The sequence below is a fragment of the Mustela lutreola genome, chromosome 14 (genome assembly GCF_030435805.1).
Source record: "Mustela lutreola isolate mMusLut2 chromosome 14, mMusLut2.pri, whole genome shotgun sequence".
NCBI lineage: Eukaryota > Metazoa > Chordata > Mammalia > Carnivora > Mustelidae > Mustela > Mustela lutreola.
Genome location: NC_081303.1, coordinates 13,196,595 through 13,219,246, shown reverse-complemented (window position 1 = coordinate 13,219,246; position 22,652 = coordinate 13,196,595). Strand labels below are relative to the sequence as shown.

General features: G+C 54.8%; 1 protein-coding gene and 1 long non-coding RNA gene across 11 annotated transcripts in view; one reads left to right on the top strand and one right to left on the bottom strand.

Annotated features, from left to right (window-relative positions):
* PACC1 (proton activated chloride channel 1) overlaps nucleotides 1–22,652 on the top strand; it is a 163,865-nt gene that overhangs the window by 84,968 nt on the left and 56,245 nt on the right. For 5 of the 10 annotated variants that reach the window (XM_059145307.1, XM_059145315.1, XM_059145304.1 and 2 more), the window contains one exon: nucleotides 3,342–3,576. The gene's annotated coding sequence lies outside the window, so the exon portion shown is untranslated. Of the gene's footprint in view, nucleotides 1–3,341; nucleotides 3,577–10,017; nucleotides 10,877–13,067; nucleotides 13,469–19,276; nucleotides 20,210–22,652 lie in introns of those variants that run through there. The other 5 variants (XM_059145305.1, XM_059145309.1, XM_059145310.1 and 2 more) reach the window with 5 other exon arrangements.
* On the bottom strand, nucleotides 219–1,544 carry LOC131814411 (uncharacterized). The gene is made up of 2 exons (XR_009347295.1): nucleotides 1,368–1,544; nucleotides 219–1,042 (listed from the first exon to the last, which is right to left on the bottom strand). It is a non-coding gene; the product is annotated as an uncharacterized LOC131814411 (long non-coding RNA).

The following is a 22,652-nucleotide window of genomic DNA, read 5'->3' as shown; positions in this document are numbered from 1 at the left end:
GAAATGGAGACACTGTGGTTTGGTGGGATGGAGAGCAAGGCCTGGAGACCCAAGCTCACGTTCCCTCATAGTGATGCATATTATAAAGCCGAATGGTAATTTGAAAGATTGTCTCCTATCTCAAAATAAGACAAAATTGTTAAATTCAAGTTTGTATCGATGCTTTGACCACAACCACAAACACAGAATAAGAGAGAGCAAAACATAAAATCATGGAATGGACTTGGGAATTATTTTTCTTTCATTTTTCATTGTTACCGAAGTGGCAGTATTTTAATTAACAAAGTTAATTAACGAAGGAAACCGCAAATGAGATGTGTAGAGTTAATACGGAAAAAATCAGGCGCTGCTGAAAGTTCTTGAGGAAGGTTGGGGTGAGGCGGAGGAAAGGAAAGGCGGTGAAAACTACCAGGCACGGAAGGAAGCTGGGGCAGCCCTGGGCATGAAGGAGAGAAGGCGGAGCGGCAGAGGCCGGGAGCCGCACAGGGGCTGTGTGACGTCCCAGGAGGTAGGGCAAACCCCAAGCACTGAGGTGTGTGAGGACAGAAGGCAGGGGCCGCCTCGGGAGACCCCAGCGCTCAGCGGCCACCCTCGGGCGGCGGCCGGGCCCCACGCTCGTCTGCGCCGCACTGCCCTCTAGTGGCCAGAGCCGGGAAGCCCGTCACGCCCTTGGGGGTGCTCCCAGGAACGATCCAGGGGAGACAATTGTGGGAGCCAGGAGAAGGAGCCCCTGGGACCCCAGATCTGGGGAAGACCTCCCAGAGCACGCGGTGCTTCCACCGAGCATGGCAGTTCTCCAAAGCGGGGCCAGCCCGCGGGCAGGACCGTGACCGCCCGGGCACCGAGCACTGTGTGGACAAAAGCCCGAAGGCGTGAGGCTGTATTGCGCAATCAGGGGAGTCCCGGCGTTCGGTGGAACCCGCGGCGGCAGCGCGGGCTTCGTACGGGCTGGGAAAGGCGAGGCTAAGAGGCTACCCGGTGGAGGGACTTGGAAATGCATCCTAGGCTGCGGGACACCGGCCAACGGTTAAACAGGGGTGTCCTGTAGGGAGAAAGGAAGGTAACACGATCACAATTGCACTTTAAAAAGATCATTCTAGCAAAAGTGTGGAATATGGAATATGGATCGTGCTGGGAGCGGGAGCCCAGTTGGTGCCGAGAGAGGCCCGGGACCTGACAAAGCCATGCCGGGGGGGCTGGAGAGAAGGAAACGTCTCGGTCCTTTCCTTTACTCGTTCATTCCAGACATTGGGCCAGGGATACTGGTGATGTTGGGGTTACCAAGAGGCACCTGAGCCCCCAGGCACCCACATCGTCCCCCGCCCCTCACACCCACAACTTATGCGGAGTAGAAGGAAGCCACTCACCTGCCCCACTTTTTGAGACGGAGAATCTTGACAGGAGACCTACAGTATTCAAGGGATCTTTACCTCCGGCTAAGCAAAGATTCTGCAGGACTCCCAGGCTTTTCACATAGCCTGGCCCCACCCCTGCACTGGCTCCCCCCGGGGCTCCAAGCACTGCGGAGCTGGAGAGCTGCCCGAGCAGCGTGGGGGTGTGGTTGGCAGGCAGTGACCTCCGGTTGCACAGGTAGACACAGCAACAGGCAGCCAGCAAGAAGGAGGATTTATGTAATGATGGCTCTCAGAATGAATTTATTGAGTGCCATTGAGGCTGAGGACCCCCCACCCACAACCCCAACGTTGGGAAGAAGTGTTTGGAATCCCACCTTTGACCTATCTGAAGCAGCCGCCTCTGTGGCCATGGAGCAGCTTTGGAGTTCACTCATCACCCATTATACACCATTCAGCATGAGCTGTTCTGAGCCTTATGCCAACCTTCCTGGCAGGAGTTGGAGCCTAATTTGTGTGTGCAGGTCAGCCTCATTCTTGATAGGTCACAGCCTTAAGGACTGAATAGTATTATGTCCCCATTTTCTAGATGAGGAAATTGAGGCATAGAGCCCAGCCCCGTTCGCAGGATTAGAAGACTGAGTCTCTGTTCGCAACCACTGGCTATTTCCTTCCCTCTTTGTGCTGATCACACAGCAGTGCCCAAAACTACTTTGGGGAGCAGGTTGCCTTTAACTGCCTTCTATCCCATTCACCACCCTCATTTGGCCCATTTCCTCCCTCCCTGAAGATCATTTTATGGCTAAATGAATCCCAATTAAATATTGACTCTGGAGGGGCACCTCTGCCTTCTTCCCTGGGAACTCCTTTCCGGTCTGCTCCGAGTCCCAGTGTTTGCCACAGTGTCTGTTTCCCAAAGATCAGAGGGTGCAGAGTCCCCACTAGCACTAACTCGAGGGCACAGCCTCCAATCTGGGGACATTGCTACCCCAAGGGGACTCAAGACAACCTCTCAGCTCTGTTCTTTTTACTTGTTATTGGTATAGTCAGCTAGTTTTTTGTTTTGTGTTTTTTAATTGTGAGTTGCCACACATTAGAGATCATGAAAACAATTTAGTACATCTCAGATCAAATTTTATTTAAATGAAATTGAATAAAATAAAAAAATACCAGGTGCATTTCACGTAGTCTGGCTAAAACTTGTTTCAGGGATATGTGTCTTCTTTGGGTGCGCCTGTAGGTATGTGCGGGCACTTGGCTATGATCCGAAATATGTTTCTTATCATGAGTCCAGTCAGAAAGATTAAAGAGCCACACATCTAAATGTTTCCTCTTCTGCGTTTGCAACACTTATTTGCAGCCGTTTTGCAACCTGTATTTTGCACAAGATGATGAGAAAGTGAGTTTCCATCAGCTCGTCTACACCGCCCGTGATGGAGCGAAGGAGCCACACAGACAATGACCCCCCTCACACTCCAGTGACCTGCTTAACTTAAGCGCCTAAACCCTGAGTCCTGTCAGTGAATTAAATGTTTGAATTAACATACATTATGAATTAACATACATTAGCCAAACTAAGCTATATTTCCCTAGTGGATATTTGTCATTAAAATCCTACTATAAAATATATATTTAAAAAACCCAGTTTATGAATTTGCCATTTATTCATCCGTGCTCCACACCAGCCAGTTCTGGCATGATTTACTGGGCTTCCTCCTCGCATCCCAGGTACGAATACAGAATGCACGAGTGTGTGGATGGGAAGGTGGTGTGGCCTGGTTTAGCTGCTCCCACTGCCTCCCGCCCTGCCGCCACCATTAGCAAGACCCTGGCGAGCCTCCCAGACCCTGGGATCACAGGGGGTCCTCCTACTGAAGCCGGATATACCCTGACACATCTGTAACACATTCCCCTTTCCTCAACAAACCTGATACTCCTGAGCCACCTTCTGGGCACAGGGGATTATATCTTTGTTCTTGTTTTTTCTAGAAGCAGCTCTTACAGAAGTTAGGGAGAGTGGAACGTGAGCTCGGACAGCCTCGCTTCTCATCCCACATCTTCCACTGATGAAATAAGGCCTTTGGGCAAGTTGTTGAACCGACTCAAGCTGCAGCCGCCTCATCGGTGACATGGAGGATGACAAGGACACCTGCGTGGGCAGGTGACTCTCGGCAGCAAATGAAGGGGTCCGGGTAGGGCACGTTAGCCCCATACCGAGCATACAGTAAGTGCTCACTTTGTATCACCTGCCACTGTCAAGGTGGTTATGATCATTACAACATGTTATTTATGATTACAACACTCTGGGCAGCCCGTGAGTGGCCAGAGGGCCCCTCCTGGTTAACCCCGACGTCCATTTCTCCATCTCTCCGCTGCCTTCCTCCACCATCAGGCCTCTCGCTTCCCACGGGGCCCCTTGTCCTGGGCCCACTGTCTCCTCTTCATGGCCACCACCTGCCTCTCAGTTTCCCTTCCTCCATCCGAGGCTGGCTTTGAGGGACGCTGGATCCTCTGTCCTTGCTGCAGTGGAGCACGGGAGCGTGTGGTACTGGAGGGAGGCGCAGAGGCAGAGGGGCAGAGAGGCAGAGGGGGAGAGAGCAGAGGGGCAGGCAGAACGAACTTGAGCGGGAGGTTGGGAGGGGCCGGACGGAGGCAGACAACCAGGCCCACCTCCTGTGGGGCTCAGGGGAGCCTGGAGGTGCCCCAGGACACACAGCAGGAGCAGGGCCTCAGCTCAGGGGACCTGAGATCAACACCCAGACATAGGAACTGGCCAAGTCTTGTTTTCATAGAAAAAGGTGATGATTGAAGCGTTGCCATCTCTGGAGTCCACACGGGGGCAGCCCACGAGCTCACGCCCACAGATAGGGTACAGGGACCCACTGGCCGCCTGGTCAGCTCGATTCACTCTCCCAGGGGAGCTAAGTCAGGACGGGCTGCTGGTCCCCCAGGGCTTCCTGCCCCCAGACTAGAAGGATCCAAGCAGAACAATGTCCCACCTGGCTCTGCTGGAGGGAAGCCGGGGAGGCCGGGGCACAGGAAACGGGGTCTGGAGAGCTGTGCTAGTTAGAGCCATGTGTCCCCTGAGCCTCCTTTAACCCTTCCGTAAATAGGAAAGGGGACGATCCCCAGCAAGCGAGTTCTTGCGTGTGTAGTGAGACGTGGTGAGACGAATATGCGGGGTAGTTTGGAGCAGCTGAACTCATGTCCTTACGTTGTCGTCACTGTCCGAGTCTAAGTTCACAGCCTCTTCTCGTGCTGGGGACTCCACTAAAATTCATTTACGACATAAAAATGGTACAAGCTGGGGAAGCCTCAGAGTCCCCGAGGTCAGAGAGTGCTTCTGAGCAGGAGTGGCACCGAGGAGGAGCCCGGCCTGGGCGAGAGTGAGCATCTGTGGGAACAGAGCCGTCTCGGGGCAAACCTGGTGACAAAACAGGGCTCTGGATGTTTCTGAACTAGGTGCCTGCCCACCTCAGTGCCTGCATGTTCAGGCGTGGTGCCGGCGTGACTGGGGACCCCAGCCTGAGATGGCCCCGCTCTGGTGTCTGGAGAAGGCCTTTGGTCAGCGTGGGCAGAGTCAGCTCAGTGGTGGAGCAGGGGCTGCTTCAGCCCCATCCTGGGGTTGAATAAGCCGTAGCAGGGGGGCAGGCACCAGGCTAGCCCTTCCGGATATTTGAAGACATTGGGGGGTTTGCAGTTTTCACTCACACTCAGGCTTTTCATCCTCTCAACAAATCAGTCCAATTATTATCCCTTTTTTAACTGAATAGAGAAACGGGACTCAGAGTGATTTGTCTAAGGGCACCCAGCCAACTCATGGCCAGGTTGAGCCTAGACCCCACCCAAATGCTGGGGTCCAGACGGCCAGCCTTTCCGTGGCATTTCAGACATAGGGTCTCAGAACTGGGGAGGGAGCCAGGAGTAGAGCCGGGCTATGTCCAGCAGCTCTAAGGACCAGAAACTGTCAGTTCTGAGCCTGAGGACATATGGACAATGTCTCAATGGATAAAAACAGCATCTGGTCATAGTATACAGGTGATAGGTCCTTTCCTTTTAAGAGTTTTCTGTATTGATCAGAATTTTGGCCTAAGCAAGTTTTACATTTGCGGTCAGACAAAAGAATCACATTATTTTTCTGGGGGTGGGGCGGTTGGAGATCTGTCCACAGCCACGCTGGGGACCTGAGCACACCAACAGACGCTCTCATGATCCGGTCTTTTTCTCATGCCACCTGAGCCCCCCAGTACTCTTCTCCCAGTGATGGATTCAGGAGTTCCACCTTGCAGTGTTCTTGGCTCAGATCGCTTTCTTGCAAACACAGCTGCCCTCCTCTGTCCTTCAAGGGGTTTCCAGCAACTCTCTGCACTCAGTTCCTTGGCAGAAGATTAGGGGATCACATGGATGAGTGAGTGGCATTTTCTGAATCACGGAATGGAAAGAAACACTATACACAGAAGCTGCACACAGGACCTCCGGGTGGAGTGTGGATGACAGCACAGCGTGGGAAGTGATTCATCCCAGCCCGCCTGGCCTGTGTGCTGGCCAGCGGAGGGAGTGTGGCTCAGTGCTCGTCTTCTGTGGGGACTAAGGGGGCTTCTCAGCCAGAAGGCAGCCCCAGGGGCCTCCCAGGCACACCAGGGCCCCAGGGTGTGTTGGTCGGCAGGTGTCTGGGAAGGTCACAGACAATAGGATAGAAGGTGAAAATGACAGACTATCCAGGTTAGGGGAATCAGAGAAAGGAACCAGGCAGACAGACGTGGGGAGAATATGATCAGCCTTGCCCGCAAACCAGGAAACAGGCTCCGACTTCTCCATTCCATATCCCAGAAACACAGCCCAGGAGGGTCCGGGAGACAGTGTTCACTATGCCGGAATGGAGTTAATCAATAATCAATAATAATAATCAATAATATGCTCGTGGCGGAGTCCTGGCACAGTCGAAGTCCTTGACATGTGCTATCGCACTTTATCCTTCCAGTAGCCCTCTGAGAACAGCAGTGAACCCATTTTGCAGATAAGGAAATTCTGCACAAAAACATGAAACAGCTTGCCCGAGGTCATGCCACTGCTAAGGAGAAGTCTCACCTCCGGTATCCTGTCCGGAGTCTGTGTGCAGAGCTCCTGTTGTTGGCCCGACAGTGCCCTTCCCATACACGATCGAATTTTATCTGCACAGCAACAATACAAGGAAGGTTCTGTTCCCATTTTTTAAAATGGGAAAACTGAGGTTCAGAGAAGTTAAGTGTGTTGCCCAAAGTCACACAGCTGGTAAGTGATGAAGTGGGGCTCACCCATGTCTGCCTGATTCCAAAGCCCAGGATCTGTTTCATGACACCTGTGTTCTCCTTATCTTTTGGGACAGTGTCACTCTTTTCTGAGTCCTCGGCCTGTCCACCCATGGTTCGTATTGGCTAAGTCTTGACTCAGTAGTAGGAACCTCTTGGTTGTTCCACACAAGGGCCTCCCTTATTGGAGAGGGAGGAGAGCGGTGATGTCCCAGAGCTAAGGGGACAGTGTCCCCAGGTGGACTTGGAGGGTTTTGTGCAGGTGGGGACCGATGAGGGAAGAAAGGCAGAGCTCGCTGGCCAGCAGGTCCAGTATCAGCCAGCAGGTCCCTGGCTCTGTATCCAAATCCCGATTTATTTATTTATTTATTTATTTGTTTGTTTGTTTTTAAAGATTTTATTTATTATTTGAGAGAGAGAGAGAGCGCGCACGAGCAAGCACAAGCAGGGAGATCCAGAGAGGGAGAGCAGACTCCTTGCTGAACAGGGAGCCCGAACCTGGGATCGTGACCTGAGCTGAAGGCAGATGCTTAACCAACTGAGACACCCAGGTGTCCCTCAAAATCCCCCTTTAGAAGACATGGGCTAAGAATGATAGAGATCTGGGTGGGGGGGTGGGGGTGACTCCAAGGGGCAGCCAGGGCTGAGAAGTGTTCATCACATCTACTGCTACTCTTTACCTCATGGAGTTCTCTCTGTGGGGTCAGCCAGGGCCTAGCAGGTTCATGTGGGATGTCAATCTCCCAGGCCACAAGCCATGGAGATATATCATATATAGATGCTCTTGCTTTTGTTGTTCCTTACAGCTGGTATCTTTAAGCAAGGTGTTTCCTCTCTGGTTTGCCACAGGCTCCACTAGTCCCCACTGCCTGATACCCTCGTACTCACTTCGACACATTTTTGACAAATTACGGTGTCACTGGAATTCCTGGTAACACTGGAGTTTGAGGCCCTGAAGATGTAAAGTAATTTAGTGTCAGCATTTCACCCGGAAAAAAAAAAAAATCATTCCTCCTAGACCAAAATGAGGACCCTGAGTCCCCATCAAGTAACAGTCACCAGGCACATCTGTAAAGCTAACTCTGAAGCAAATAACAACTTAGAAAATAACTTAGAAAAACCCACGTCAAAGGGAACTGGCTTCAGATTACTATTTGCTTCGGGTCATCTCTGTCACTGATGCCACACTCGCAGAAACCAAGCCCTCAGCTCATTGTCTCGCAGGCCTGGGGTCAGAGCTGGGGCTGTCACAAGGAAATACACATCAGCTGACACACCCACAGGTTGAAGGGCACATCAGTTCACATCCTTGGTCTTCCCAAGTTAGGGATCGTTGGGCCCAGAGTAAGAGTGGCCAGAGGCCATGAGTGGGAAGGAGTTTCCTTCTCGTTGTATATTTCTTGCTCACATTGTTCTTTCCCACAAGCATGAGCAACTTCTGTAACACAAAAATGTTCCCAAGGTGCCTGTGGGCAGGGCAGGCCTGGGTGCGTGTGCATCCTGGGACTCACTGTCCTCCTGACCCCTGGTTCTTTGTCACCTTGGGGACGAGGCAGGCCACAGCTTGCCCTGCTTCCCTTGGCCTGAAGGCAGGCAGGTTTGTTCAGTTGCTTGAAGGGTGGAAAAGGAAATGTGTGTCTTGGGGCTGATGCCAAAGGCCTCATGTTGTGCCTAACAGAAAAGCTCTGTTGTTCCTAAGGGCCCTGAAGCCATCTCGGGGTGCCTAGAGACACCCACTCCATTTTTTAACAAAACCTCCAAAAGCCCACATGGTACCAAGGATGGTGGGTATGGGCATGACCTCCCGAATGACCCCCTGCCCATCACTGAGCCAGTGACCCTCTGATTTTCGTAAAGCTCAACTCAGAAGCTCCAGTCCAGGAACTGCTCCAAATGCCCCAGGACAGCCCCGGCCCTGACTGCCACAGAGCCGTAGCAGTACCTTGCACAGGAACAGCAAAACTTGACCGTTTTCGAAGCACACGGAGCTCCTCGGTATAACCTGCAGGTGCGGGGGGAGGGTGCCACCTCCATCCCATGGATAAAGAAATTGAGTCATCTGCTTTGGGTCCCTGGGGCCCCATGATGTTGAGTGGTAGCCAGAACCGAAACCCATGTCTTTGGACTCCTCGGCAAGGTCTCTCTTCCTTCATCTGGGATCCCAGCACCCCCTACCCCAGTCCAAGGGCAGCGGAAGCACCCAGGCCCCATCTCTCTCCGCCGGCCTGATCTGATTCTCATCAGCACTTCCTACGCACGTGGCCCTGAGCTAGCCCTGGACCTGCCTTCTCTAGCTCACAGCAGCAGAGGGCTGGGGCTGCCGTCTGAGGTCACAGGGCCGCAGCCCCTGACTGGCGATGAGAGGCTCATTTGAGCAGAGGAGCGCTGTGGGCTTTCCATAAGCTGATGGTTTGCTAATCTTTGAGGCTATAGAAACCCGTTTTCTAAATGCAAGCAGACACGGCAGCCTGATAAAAACACAGGTTACTTGACTGACCGGAGGGTCAGGCTGGGCCCTGCCTCCTCCACTGGGCCACACAGCCCCTCACTCCCCAGTCCCTGGGGCCACCTGCAAAAACTCCCAGGTTCTCCTCATTACACCCATTTTAAAAGCCATCCCGGAGTGCTCTTGGTTGGGCTCTCCCTGCCTTGGAGGTGCCTTCCGTGTCCTCGGTCAGCAACCCCTCTGTGCCAGCCAGAATCCTGGAAAGCCCGCTTGGGGTGGCCTCCCTGTGCACGCCAGGCTGAGGTGGGAGGGTGACAGAGAGGAAGGGGCGAGGGACAGCTCTGAGTCTTCTTCCCCGGAAATCCTGCTCTGGGCCCCAGGGTCCCTTCCCCTGGGACCTCAGGACAGTCGGTCAGAACCGTAGTCCAAGTATCCAGAGGGAAGAAGAGAAGGGATTCCTGCTCTTTGGGGAGAGACAGAGTGAGAAAGGAAGAGCCCAGAAGCTGTCCCTGCTCCCAGGAAGGCAGGTCACAGTCCTCAGCCGGGGCCAGACAGGGTCTAGAGGCATGCCGGATACTTGGCAGGCTGTGCGCGGCACCTGGTGTGGGGGCGCAACCCCCCAGGACTTCCCAGAGGTGGTGGTGTCGGTCGAGGTGAGGGAGGCGTGCAGTGGGACCTGGGCAGCCAGCCAGAGGGGGCCCAGAGCAAAGGCATCAGTTTAGGGGAGGAACCAGCTTGTCCTCAGCCCCTGGTGTATAGCAAATGTTAAAAAATGATGTTTGAATGAGAAGGAGGAAGGAGGAGAGGGCAGGAACGGACCCATTTAGTTAATTCTCGACGTTGAGGGAGGAAAAGAAATAAGACAGTTTTTTGTGTCTTTTTTTTTTTAACTGAATAAATTGTTTAAATCCTGTAAACATGAAACCACTTAAAAAGAGACAGTGATGGGGCACCTGGGTGGCTGCCAGTTAAGCATCTGACTCTTGGTTTCAGCTCAGGTCATGATCTCAGGGTCGTGAGATCGAACCCTGTGTCTGGGCTCTGTGCTCAGCACCGAGTCTGCTTGAAAATTCTCCCTCTCCCTCTGCCTCTCCCCCTGCTTGTGTGCGCGCGCCCTCTCTCTCTCTCTCTCTCTCTCTCTCTGTCACTTTCTCTCATTAATTAATCTTAAAGGAAAAAAAGAAGATTTCTGGCGATAGGAGTTCAAGGAGCGTGCTGTCCTGTGTCACGGTTCCCCACAGGCTCTCGACCCCAGTCATCCTCTGCAATAACCGGGGCAGGGGCCCCCCAGAAGGGCCACCTCCCTTCCTGCGCACAGCGCTGGGAGCCCAGTGAATGAGAGTAGAAGGCGGGCAGGAGGCCAAGTTCCCTGCCTGGGCTGGGCTCAGGGAAGGCGGGCACTGCTGCTAAGGCCAGGCGTGCAAAGCCTGGGAATCTCAGATTCCCCTTCCGCAGCTCAGCTCTAGAGCCTTCTGACCCTCACACCTCATCCCTCCTCAATGCCGGGAAAGCCCTCATCCCCCTCGGAGCAGGCATCGGCCATCCGTCCCTTGAGGCCACTCCCCAGCACTCCCTGACCAGGATCCAAGTCCTCCTCAGAGCCCGGGCCTCAGAGCTTCCTGAACAAGATCTAACTGTGAATGAACTCTGTTTAACCTGCTTGGGGAACAGGCTGGGTCAGGCCTCCACCCTTTTCTGTCTGGCGGCAAGCGAGGAGTCGGGTCAAACCAGGGGTGTTCCGAAGCCTGAGAAGGCCGCGGTGTGCCTTGCGGAAGAAATCTGAGTAGAAGGTAAGCCGCGTTCTCGCAGACCGCAAGGTGGTGTGTGTATTGGTGGCCGCGTCTTCAGGGGAGAATCATCCATAGAGTTGCTCTGCCTGGGCTCCCCCGGACCTAGCATGTCAGGATTTCCTGGCATCTGTGTTTTGGAAGCCCTGGAGGTGACTCTGCTGCGGGTTCTGGGGAGGGAGTCACTGCTGTGATACCTCAAGACACCATGTTAGACCCACTGGGTTTGGACCGTCAGGGAGGCCATCTTGAAACGGCCTCTGTCCAGCTGGGGGGTGATGTGTAGCACGACATGAGGAGGGGAACATGGGACTGACCAGGTATTAGGGCTCTGAAGCCCTGTGTGACCTCAGGCAAATCCTCTGATGTCCAGGGACTCAGGTTCCCCACCCATAACATGAAGATAATAACACTGACACATAGAAGGATTTGCTATGAGATTCAGACATGTCTTGTGAGTTAGGACACCAGGAGTCCACAGGTGTCTTTAAAGAAAGCATTTATCTCGAGAGAAAGGGCAGATGGTCTTAGCCAAGGGTGACGAGCACATTCTTGGGGAGGGAAAGGAGGAAGGAAAACTCGGGGAACCACTTGCTGGTAGTCACTCAGGTCAGCTTCTAGTCTGGCCCCTAAGGACTTGTACCTGAGGGGACGACAGGGCAGGCTGATTGCCTGAGAACCTTGGTGAGACCCAGGGAGTCCAAGGCCACCAGCGTCAGACCTGATATGGCCCCGGGCAGAGGCAGGACATCTCCCCTCAAGGTAGGGTGCTGCGAGGCGCCTGGGTGGTTCAGTGGGTTAAAGCTTCTGCCTTCGGCTCGGGTCATGATCCCAGGGTCCTGGGATCGAGCCCCGAATCAGGCTCTCTGTTCAGCGGGGAGCCTGCTTCCTCCTCTCTCTGCCTGCATCTCTGCCTACTTGTGATCTCAGTCTGTAAAATATATAAATAAAATCTTTTAAAAAAAATCTTAAAAAAAAATCTTAAATAAATAAAAAAGGAAGGGTGCCGGGCACCATGGCTGCCTGGCTCAGCCTGTGGGAGCCAGTACCCACATGGGCAGTGCCCCATCTACCCCAACGCTCCTCCCACCCCCTGAGGTAGCACCTTCCTGAGCTTTGGGGACACTGAGGGCAGTTGTTGCAAATGTCACCTCAGAAAGTTGGAGCTGGAAGGGAAGGACCAGCTCCTGAGCTCAGAGGCCCTACACAGGGGCTGAGGGAGACACAAAGCCCGAGAAAGACTGTTAGTTCCTGTTCATGTGACCATTTTTTGTTTATTCCAGACTTGTGTTGCAAGGGAGATGGGGTCCCAGATGTTTGAGAATCAACAGAGCTGGTAGCTATGAAAGTTTTTTTTTTTTTTTTAAGATTTTATTTATTTATTTGACAGAGATCACAAGTAGGCAGAGAGGCAGGCAGAGAGAGAGGAGGAAGCAGGCTCCCTGCTGAGCAGAGAGCCCGATGCGGGGCTCGATCCCAGGACCCTAAGATCATGACCTGAGCCGAAAGCAGAGGCTTTAACCCACTGAGCCACCCAGGCGCCCCATGAAAGATTTTTAAGAGGGGTACCTGGCTCAGTTGGTTAAGGTCTGCCTGGGGCTCAGGTCATGATCTCAGGGTCCTGGGAACAGTCCTCCATCGGCTCCTTGCTCAGTGGTGAGTCTGCTTCTCCCTCTGCCTCTGCCCCTCCCCCTGATTGTGCTCTGTGTCTGTCAAATAAATGAATAAAGTCTCCCGCCATCTATCTCCCAACTCTGCCCAGCTTCCCGCCCTCCCCACCAAGCTCTGCTCACATTGGCCACCTCGCTCGAGAGCTCTCACCTGGGTGTCCTCGGCTAGCTCAGTGTCTACGATCCGCTGGACTTTCCTACACAGGACTTGCATGGTTCTCCTTTCCAGGCCATGGTTGCTGTCTGGCCAGCCCTGTGGGGCTGCTGCTGGGGCGGGTGGCTACGGGGTTGTGCATTAGTTGTGCTGTGGGTCTTCCAGAGACCTCTGCTCTGGCCTGGCCTTGAGGCAGGGCCAGACTGCACTCACAGAGAGACATCCAGAACAACCACCCCTTCCCCAAACCCTCCCAGGGACACTGCGAGCCATAGAGGAGCCCATGGTCTCATCTCCCGGGTGCGCTGTGTAGCCGGGCCAGGCTGGGGTAAGGGGCAGCTCAGCAAGGAGGCAGGGGTGGGGTGAGGTGGGCCAGACACACCTGGACTTGAGATGGCACTTGTCCCCTTTCTCCTCACTGTCCCTTCTCCCGGAGAGGCAGAAGCCTGCCCGGGGGGAGCGGAGGTCTCCCTTTGTTCCCAGGGGCCACCAGCTACTGACCACCTGCAGGGTTCACGAAACTGGGTCTGCCCTTCTTCCCTGAGTCCGCTCTGGCACAAAAGGCCCCCAGAGGCCAGAAAATGGCTCGGGTCACCTGACACCAATGGCAGAGAATGCCAAAAATGCGTCATAGAGGTAGCAACTGCGGGAAGCTCCCTGCCTGGGTGGAGACGGAGGCATCAGACTGGGGACACGTGCCCGCCGGTGTTGACGTCTCTGGGGTGCTGCTGGGGTGAAGAAATACTTCTGGAGCCTCCAGAGGAACCAGAGGTAAACAGGGAGCCAGGGAGCGGCAGGTGCCCCCCAGCTTTCCAGCGCCCTCTATTTGTGGGCGTGCCCTAGTGAACTCTTTCCTGCTTGCAAGTTCTCTCATCTGAACTTGGAGCCTAAATACATTTCCAGAGCCAGATTAACAGGAGGGGGAAGATAGACTGCAGCTGCTATTTTTAGCAGGGTTTCAATGGGGGTGGGGTTGGGAGTGAGGGCTCAGAGATGGTTCATCGGTAAGTGAGGTCATTACAAACCTAGTAGTCCCAGTTCCCTTCTCTTGACCATGTCACAGGTGACTGAAGTCCAGTCAATTATCAGATTAGAATTAGTTCTGCCACATGATAGAGTTTTTCTTCCTAGGTTGATAAATGCACATTAATTTGATTATTAGCTATGACGGGTAGTGTTTGTAACAATCACTGTTCTGTGGGCTTAGGATCTGGACAAACAGGAACTTCAGTATGTTTACTGTTGCTCTTACTTGAAAAAAAAAAAAAGAAAAAGCACAAATTAAAGTCATAGATCCATTTCCATATTGTTCACTCAATATGGAATATAGTCCCTTACATAGGTGAAGAACCACCTCTCATAGTAGATTACGGAGTCATTTGTAGGAGTATGCATGTAGTGAAGAAAATGGGTATAAGTCCTCTGAGAAGTACTTGAGTATCTGTTTTTTTAATACACTCTTATTTTTCTACTTGGTTTTATTGTTCATCATAGCAGAAAATGAAAACTGTTCTTTGAATTGTTTTTTTTATCTGATGTAATAATGAAAGCCAAAGTACTCATATTTCTTAAGAAAGCCCTAAAGGTGCTCTTGAAATTCGCATGGAGGGATTTGCTCTGAGATTTGCTCTGAGATTCGGATTGCTAACAGGCGGCCGCTGGCAAAGCCACGCGTGGTCCGCCCAGTGTCAGCTCCGGCACCACGGTAGGGGGGAATGAGAAGATCAGCACAGCCGTGAGCTTGAGCTGGAGTGTGTTCTCGTGCAAGTGTGTGTGTGTGTGTGTGTGTGTGTGCGTGCACGCGCGCACGCAGTGGGGGGTGGGTGGCGGACACAGACCCCAAGCTCCTTCCCTGCAGACTGGAGTGTGAGTCCTGCCCCGTGCCTGTCAGAGCTGACTTCCGCTCTTCGTGTCACAGCCGAGTTCAAGGCTCCGACTGCCCGGGACCTCTCTGATTTCTGAATTGGCGGGTCCTGGGCCCCATTACCTCCCCATCCCCAAGACAGCCCCTGCTTTGAGATCTTCTCTCAAAAAGAAGCTCAAAATTCTCCATCCCTGGAGGGACATCCGGTGATCCAGCAGAGGGAAGGTTACAATGCCTGCCCCCCTGTCCAGCGGGAGGATCCCAGGAACTCGGAGAGAAGCAGGCTCTGTGCCTGAGCACGGGGAAGTCCTTTTCCAACGGAAGGTATAAGCTAAAAACGCAGTTCTGGTCTCCATTAAATGTCACCTCTTCGGGCAGATTCTCCCAGCCCGTGCTGCCTAATTAGGGCCCCTGCCACCCTGTTGCTCCCCGACCCCTGTGTTGTCATTCCTGTCAGCCCGTATCATGGCGTGTGATTCTGCTTTTTAGAATCGTGTGTTTATCACCTGTCTCCTCCTGATAGCAGACTCCCAAGGGCAGGGCCATGCTGGCTTCCTTCACCACCACGGACTCAGGACCTAACCCAGTGCCAGGCACACAGTAGGTCTCAATAAGAGTTTGCCAAATGCACCAATTTAAAAATATAAAATGTTCTAAAAGCGGGGGGTGTGGTGCCTGGGTGGCTCAGAGGGTTAAACACCCGACTTTGGCTCAGGTCATGATCTCAGGGTTGTGAGATTGAGCCCCATGTCTGGTTCCACGCTCAGCCGGCGTCTGCTTGGGATTCCCTCTTGCTCGCCCTCTGCCCCTCTCCCCACTGCTGGCTTGCTGTACCCCCCCCCCAAAAAAAGTGGTTCTTCATGAGTTGTAAAACATCGTGGGTCTATGAATTTGTGGGATATGTGGCACAGCACAGAGGAGAGTGTTGTAGAAGGCAGATGCTCTCCGCTTCCAGGTGGATGGGCTGGCAGGCAGGAGGATCTCTCTGCCCTCGGTGTGGTTTCCGCTGTGCCTGTGCTCTGCTGTACACCTGTGGGGATTAGGGCCCAACCCTTCCTCCTCATACCTTCACCTCCCGAACCCCCGATGGCCCTGAGCTCAGTGAAGCCTAGAGCTGGGGAGCCCCATCGATTCTGAAGGTGACTCCATATCACCACCACCCGGGGAACATCTGAAAGCAGCGCTCTGTGGATCCTGCCTCTGGTTTCTGATTCTTTTAGGTCCATAATTCAGTGGAGGATAGCTGGTCTCCAGAACCGTAAGCCCGAGTCCTGACTGCCATGCATTGTGAGCTTTTTTTTTTTTTTTTTTAAAGATTTTATTTATTTGACAGACAAATCACAAGTAGGTAGAGAGGCAGGCACAGAGAGAGGAGGAAGCAGACTCTCTGCCAAGCAGAGAGCCCAGTGTGGGGCTTGATCCCAGGACCCTGGGATCATGACCTGAGCTGAAGGCAGAGGCATTAACCCACTGAGCCACCCAGGCGCCCCCACATTGTGAGCTTCCTTAACCTCTCCATGTCTTGATTTCTTCCCCTCTAACATGGAAATAATAGCCCCAACCTCAGAGGTGTGTTGTGAGGACCAGCGTACCTAAAGCTCCTGTTGCAATGGCTGGTTCAGTAAATACTGAATCAACACCGTGATTATTTTCTCGCTGTGAGTTAGCGGCTGATGTGGGGCAGGCACCCAAGCCTCCTGATCCTGGACCCAGTGTTCTTTCCAACACGTCACGCTGAATGTGCACACAGCATTCCCTCTGAGGCTAGACTCGTCACGGAGAACAGAGCCACTGTCCTGAAACCCTTGGGTCCAACCCAATGGAAAAGAGACCCGCACCTGAGAGCAAGGCGCCAGTCTGACCGCTGGAGAGCAGATAGCTGCAGATCACAGGAGTTCAGCCGTGCAGCTCTCGGGCCCTTTGAGAAGCCCTCTGGCTGCTCCTATTAGCATTTCATTATGGAAATATTGGGAACCAAAAATAGAAGCTCTTGAGAGCTTAATCCTTTGGGCTTTACAGAACAGCTGCTGGAGAGTTCCACGAATCAACCACCAGGAGGCAATGTCGTCCCATGCAAGTGGTCACTGTGGGTCGAAGTTTCCATGAAAATCCCAATGTCCCTCCGCAGCCTCATGCACCCACCTTGTCACGCCCAGGACCCTGTGGCTGGGGTCCCCGCAGGTCAGCAGCTGCTGGGGCCAGGGAAACTTCTTTGCAGCTCAGTCCACCGCTCTCCTTGGAAACCCTTAAGAGCAAGGACAATCCTTGCATTTATTTTCCTGTCTTCGTACCGTACCCCAGCCCCAAGACCTGGCCTAGTGCTGTGCACGTAGTGGGCATAAAGTCCACAGATGCTTGGTGGGGGAATGGATATGTGAAATCTGGTGAAATTAATACGCTGTGGAAAAGAGACTGCCTGAGCTTTAAGGGGATGATGAGACAGGATGTGGTGGTGCGGACCAGAGAGAGGATTATGGCTGACGGTTAAGGGGAAGGTCATGACTAAATGAGAAAGAGAGGCTGAGTGGGCTCAGGCAGGAGGGAAACAGATGTGTTTCTGGGGTCTAGCTGGCAAGAAGCTGCTCAGTGGGGAGGTCAAACCCTTACCTGGTGCCACCTGAGCAGTGGCACCAGGAATGTGGAGACGTGAGCCCCAGCGGCCCCCAGCCATGGCTCAGCTGCCCTCCATGTGGGCATCGCTGGTCCCAAGGCCCTTCTTAGCCTCTCCCGTCTCTGGGGTGGTTGTGGCTGCCTCCTCAGCTGTGAGCTCCCGCAGGTGGACCCAGGCCCCACCGCCTCCCTTGGGGAGATACCAGCAAGTGCCACGCTTGCCAGGCCACTGACAGGCAGGGGACTCAGGCAAGAGGCCTGCTGCCCCATGAAGTAGTGGGGTGAGTGGGCGGAGGAGGCAGGGGCAGCCGCGAGGGGCAAGTTCAGGAATGGGCTGGGCCGAGTGGGGGTGACACAGCCAGGAGAATGCGGCAAGGTCACTGTCCCAGGACGAGGGGGTGAGTGGGGGAGGCAAAGGCTGGCTCTTGGGAAGAGAGCAGGCCAGGCCAGGCCAGCGCCCAGTAGGGCCACATCTACCACCTGCCCCCTGGAAACCTTGGGCTTCCCTTTGCGGACGCCTCAGCAGCTCACTCCGAGTCCTGCCTTGCCCTTTCCTCTCTCAGCTGCTGGTTCTCCCTCTGGGGGCTTCGGCTAGAGCCCAGCGGCCTGCAGAGGGTCAGCAGCTCCCTCTGGCCTCACCCTTCAGCCATACTCTTCTGTTTTCCTCTCCTGGCACCCTCGGCAGCTCCTGCCCCCTGAATCCCAAACCCCAGGGCCTCTGGAACCTCAGCCCACATAGCCCCAAGCCCTACACTCATCCTGGAGGGGAGCTCGGTGGCGACAGGAGCAGGGCTCAGGCAGGGCTGAGATTGCGCCATGGGGGAGGCCCGGCAAGAACAAGGCCGCGGGCCTGGCTGGAGAGGGGCCAGCAGGGCCGAGAGCCAGGGAGCCCAAGACTTGGGCAGAGACCCAGATGCTCCGGGTGAGGCCTGGGACAGCTTGGCACAATGGCCACACCTGAAATGAGGCCTCTGGCAGCAAGACTGAGTCTCCTGCTGGTGACCTCATCTGCATAAGGCCGGGCAGCCAGAGGAGGACTCACTGACCCCACCGGGAGGGGACAGAGGCACAACACAGGGACTGCCAGGGATGCATATGATATGGGCAGGTGGGCAACTCCCCTAGCCCATTTTTTCCCTTTGGGCTTCAGAACAGGTGGTCCCCAGGAAGCCAAGAGGGGAGGAGAGGCAGCTTGGATGGCCCCCTGCCCGGCCCAGACAGGAGAGCTACCAGTCGGAGCAGGCTTCCTTTTCCTCCCGGCCTCCAAGCTTTCCAAGACTGTCCGTGCCGGTTACCATCTGCCGTGGTGGTTGCCAGGGGAACCACTGACTATTTTTGTATGTTGCCCACATGACAGGGCCTTGGAAAGGCTCAGGCATGGTTGGTCCAGGAGGAGGTGATGCCCAGTGGGCTCTGCTGGAGACCTTGGTCATGGTGGGCATTGTGGTGCTGGCCCAGGATGGGGCCCAGAATTCGGACCTACATCCCCGAGTGAAGGGTGAGGGGGGGTCACCGAGGCGAGGGGTACCCCACGTGTGGGAGAAACAGTGCATTCTCTCACTCACCTATCAAGCAGAAGGTGCTGGGCTTTCATTGCACTAGGTGGTGGTGAGACAGCTGAGAACAGGGCTGGTGGCAAGAATGACGAATGAAAACACTGTCGTGGGGCAGCAGAATCGGTGCTGATGCGGGCGCCATCTTGGCAGGGAGGGGTCCGGGAAAGCTTCCTTGATGAGATGGTATCTAAGCCAGGACAAGGTATTGTAGGTGACGTAAGCAAGAGGGAAGTGACAGAGTAGGCAGTTAGTTGGAAGAGCCTTCCAGGCAGAGGGAACAGCATGTGCGAGTAAGGCATCCTCTGGAATGGAAGTCACCTAACTTCTAGAGTGTGAGGCAGGGCCCAACCCCAGGGGAAGTGAATGGTCGGCAGGCACCCAAACCATCGGGTGTGGTGGGGAGCTGCACCACAGGGGGCACACCCCAGGCACACCTGATATTAGGCCTCGGGCAGCAAGACAGCGGTCCAGGCAGTACTCTTGGGGGAGGTGGGCAGATGTTTCTCCACGGCCCTTGGGACTCTGGGAGAATCTCTAGGGCATCTGAGACACCAAAGAGCCTGAACTGCGGGAGGGAGATATCATCAGCAGAACTGGGTTACTGTTCAAAGTTCTGGGCTGAGTGGCAAGTATCTGGGGAGGGGGCGAGAATGGGCTGAAGCTGGGCACCCTGATTTCTCCCAGCCAGCCCATCGCCCAGACCCTGGACGCATAACTGACAATTTCTTCTCATGTCGGTCTGTGAACCTGCTGGGAAGTCTGAGAAGCATTCAGTCCCGAGTCGAATGGGAGGGGAAGAGGAAAGAGGAAGTGGCCCCCGGCAGGTGTTAGCAATCTGCTCGGGGCATTACGACATGGCACGTCCGGTGCTAGCACCAGCCTCGTGAAGTGGGAGTTTCGGCTCTCATTTTAAACATTAGGAAACTGAGGCTCTGGGAAGCTAAACAACTCACCTGGGACTCTAGAGGCGGTAAGAGATGAAATGGGGACTCGTACCCGTCAGTCTGACCCTGAAACCTGTCTCTCCCCACGAGACGAAAGCAATGGACTGCACACCTGCCACGTGCCGGGCAATCAAGCTAAACACAGGAAACCTGAAAACAAGAGTATTTCCTTTTGTAAGAATCTCGTGAGATCAGGAGCAAGGGGCCTGTGGCAGGTCATATTTTCCCAAATAGGCCTGGTGTGCCTTGACCCTGGGCGGGCTCTGTGGCTGCCATGAGGTGTGGAGGTGACATTGTCTGACGCTAGAGGTCGGGTCACAAAAGGAGGGACAGCCCAGTTGCGTGCGAAGTGATGCGGGGAGAGGAATGGAACTTCCGGCCCAGGACCGGCTCCACCCCCGGGAAATGTGAGCGAGCCCCGCTTCTTCGTTCAGGCGGAGGCCCCAGACAGCCAGGACGGACCCACATCCCCAACGGCGCCCTCCCAGAGTCACTGGCCACTGCACCTCCGAGCACAAGGAGGAGCCATTGCACACCAGTAAGTTCTGGGGGTCATTACTTACACAGCTGTGGTCGCAGGAAGGAGACTTAGGAAACTGGTAAGTGTGCACAGGTGTGAGGTGCTACTAGTAAACCCGCGTTTGGCCTAAGGCGATCCATTGGTGTCTGAGGAAGTCAATTGTGTCTTACCCGCTTGTGCCGCTGCTGGCTAGGGGCTGGTGCGCAGGGACAGACATTTGGGAAATGATCCTTGGGCTGAGGCCCAGGGGACTGAGGGGAGTAACACAGGTCCAGGGCGTTACTGAGCGGATCACCTCTGTGTGCAGCTGGGGCTCAGTCCCACCTGAGACCCTCTCAGGAGCCCAAAGAACGAGCCTCAGTGCGGGGAGGCCTCTGCAGACTTCAGCCCCTGTTGGTGGAGGAGTGTTCCGGGGGGCCGGGACGTTAGCTCCTTGCCCTTGCCGGCTGGAGTGCCCTAGAATGGCTTAGACGGCTCGCTTGGCAGAGAAGCCCAGGGGAAAGTGGCTGAACTTGGCACTGAGAGATACCACCACATGTGGGGGGCCGACAGGCTGCGAATGGGGCATCAGAGGTGACCAACACATCGTGGTCATTCTTAAGGCCGTGCTTATGTGGCATGTCCTGGGTGCACGTCTGCAGGGCCAACCCCTGCCTTGCCAGATTCCCTGCCACCCTAAGGCAGCCTGCCTGCCCTTCCTGGAGAAGCCTGTGCAGCCTTTGTGCCCTCAAGCTGCCCTCCTTCAGAGTCAGGCCCTGTAGGTGGTCTCTAGGAATCACAGCGATCCGTGGAGTGGGCCCAGGGACAGGGCCCTCTGTGCCTGGTGGAGACTGGGTTCTAGGCATGGATTTCCAGCTTCAGCCTGTTGCAGAAGCACCTCGGGAATGGACAGTGCCCCCAGCAGGCCATGGTTTTTGGAGACTGGGGCTTTGAGAAGCAGCCTTTTGAAGGAAGCCAATGCGGAGGGGGAGGTCGCTATGTTCAGACCCTCGCTTTTCCCCTAGAAGCTAATGATGGAGTAGATGGTAGATGTGTCGAGAAGGACCGAGGGGTCTGAGTCTGGAGGCCTTCCTGTCCGGGGTCCCAGCTTGACCGATGCCCTCTGCATGAGCTCACCTCTAAGACCTGGGCTGCTGGTCAGCTCCAGCACTCACCCTTCTGGAACGTTCAGTGCCTGGTGGTCTTATTTTCTAAACGGAGAACAGGGCTCCTCGCTTCAGGGCCCCGTTTTCTGCCTCTAAGCCCCTTCTTCTCTGTTACGTAAGGGAGCTGGCTTGTGCCACCTGCCTGGGAAGAAGGTCTGTGTGGCGGCAGGGCGGGAACTGAGCAGCACCCCGGGGTACAAGGGAACATGAAGCAGAGGGAGCTCCGTGGCCCCCGAGAGAGGCCACGGACGAGCTGCTCCTCCTGGAAGGAACTTAGACTTAGGAAAGGAGCTAACCAATCCCATCAGTATCAACGACACTCTGCTGTGAGGGCACCTACTGTAGACTGGGCGTGGAGCGTCCCCTCTGAGAGACTGAACTTGAACTTATGTGGGGCCTGGTTAAGAGCACAACCCCTGTCCACTCTCCCATTGCCTTTCCTTCAGCCTCCTCTTCTCCTGGGTGAGGAATCATAGCTCCTCTCTTCCTTCCTCATCCCAAGCTGGCACAGGCCTCCCATGATGTCTGGAGTCTCTCCGCTGGTTGGAGGCCTGGCCTCAGCGGTTGGCGCAGTTTGGTCCCCCAGCTTTGCTCCTGACTGCGGGGTTTCCTGCAGTGCAGGGTTTTCAGTGCCAACGCTGGCAAGTCCAGCAAGGTTGGCCATGTCAGTGAGGGTCTGTGCTGGGCCGTCAAGGTTCTCCTGTTTGGGGTAGACAGGCTCATAAGGAGGCAGTTATATCCAAGCAGGTGAGTGCTAAGCTATAAGGAATCCCGGAGGTGGGTCGGAACAGAGTCTTGTAAGGATAGAAGCCTTGAAAGCAAAGAAAACATGACAAGCCAGTGTGGGAGCAGGGGAGCAGGGGTAGATGGGGCAGTGGGCTGTGGGTCCTGCAGACACACCGTGACGCCGATCCCCAAGCCAGCTGGGTTTCCCTTCCCTGAGCTGCGCGCACCCTGTGTGGGGCCTCTCCAGGCCGCCTGGGTTTCTGTGTGCTCTGTCCTAGAATCTCTGAATGAGACACATTCTGATTCAGAGAAGCCCCTTGCTGGGGTATAGGGCAGCGAAGTGGGCAGAACTGCCCCAGGAGTGGGGAGCCTGAAGCCTTGAGGGAAACCATGCTTTGCTGTGGGGTGTGGGACATCAAGGTGAGGGGGCGTGGGGAGGACAGTGGTCCTGGAAAGTTCCCAGCCTGCAGCCCAGGCTTTAAGGCAGGGACTCCTCCCCCATCACTGCCTGATAAGGCAGGAAGTGGGTTGCAGGTGTTTGGTAAAAGAAGTCCTCGCTCAGGTGTTTCCAGAAACTTGTAACCATCTGT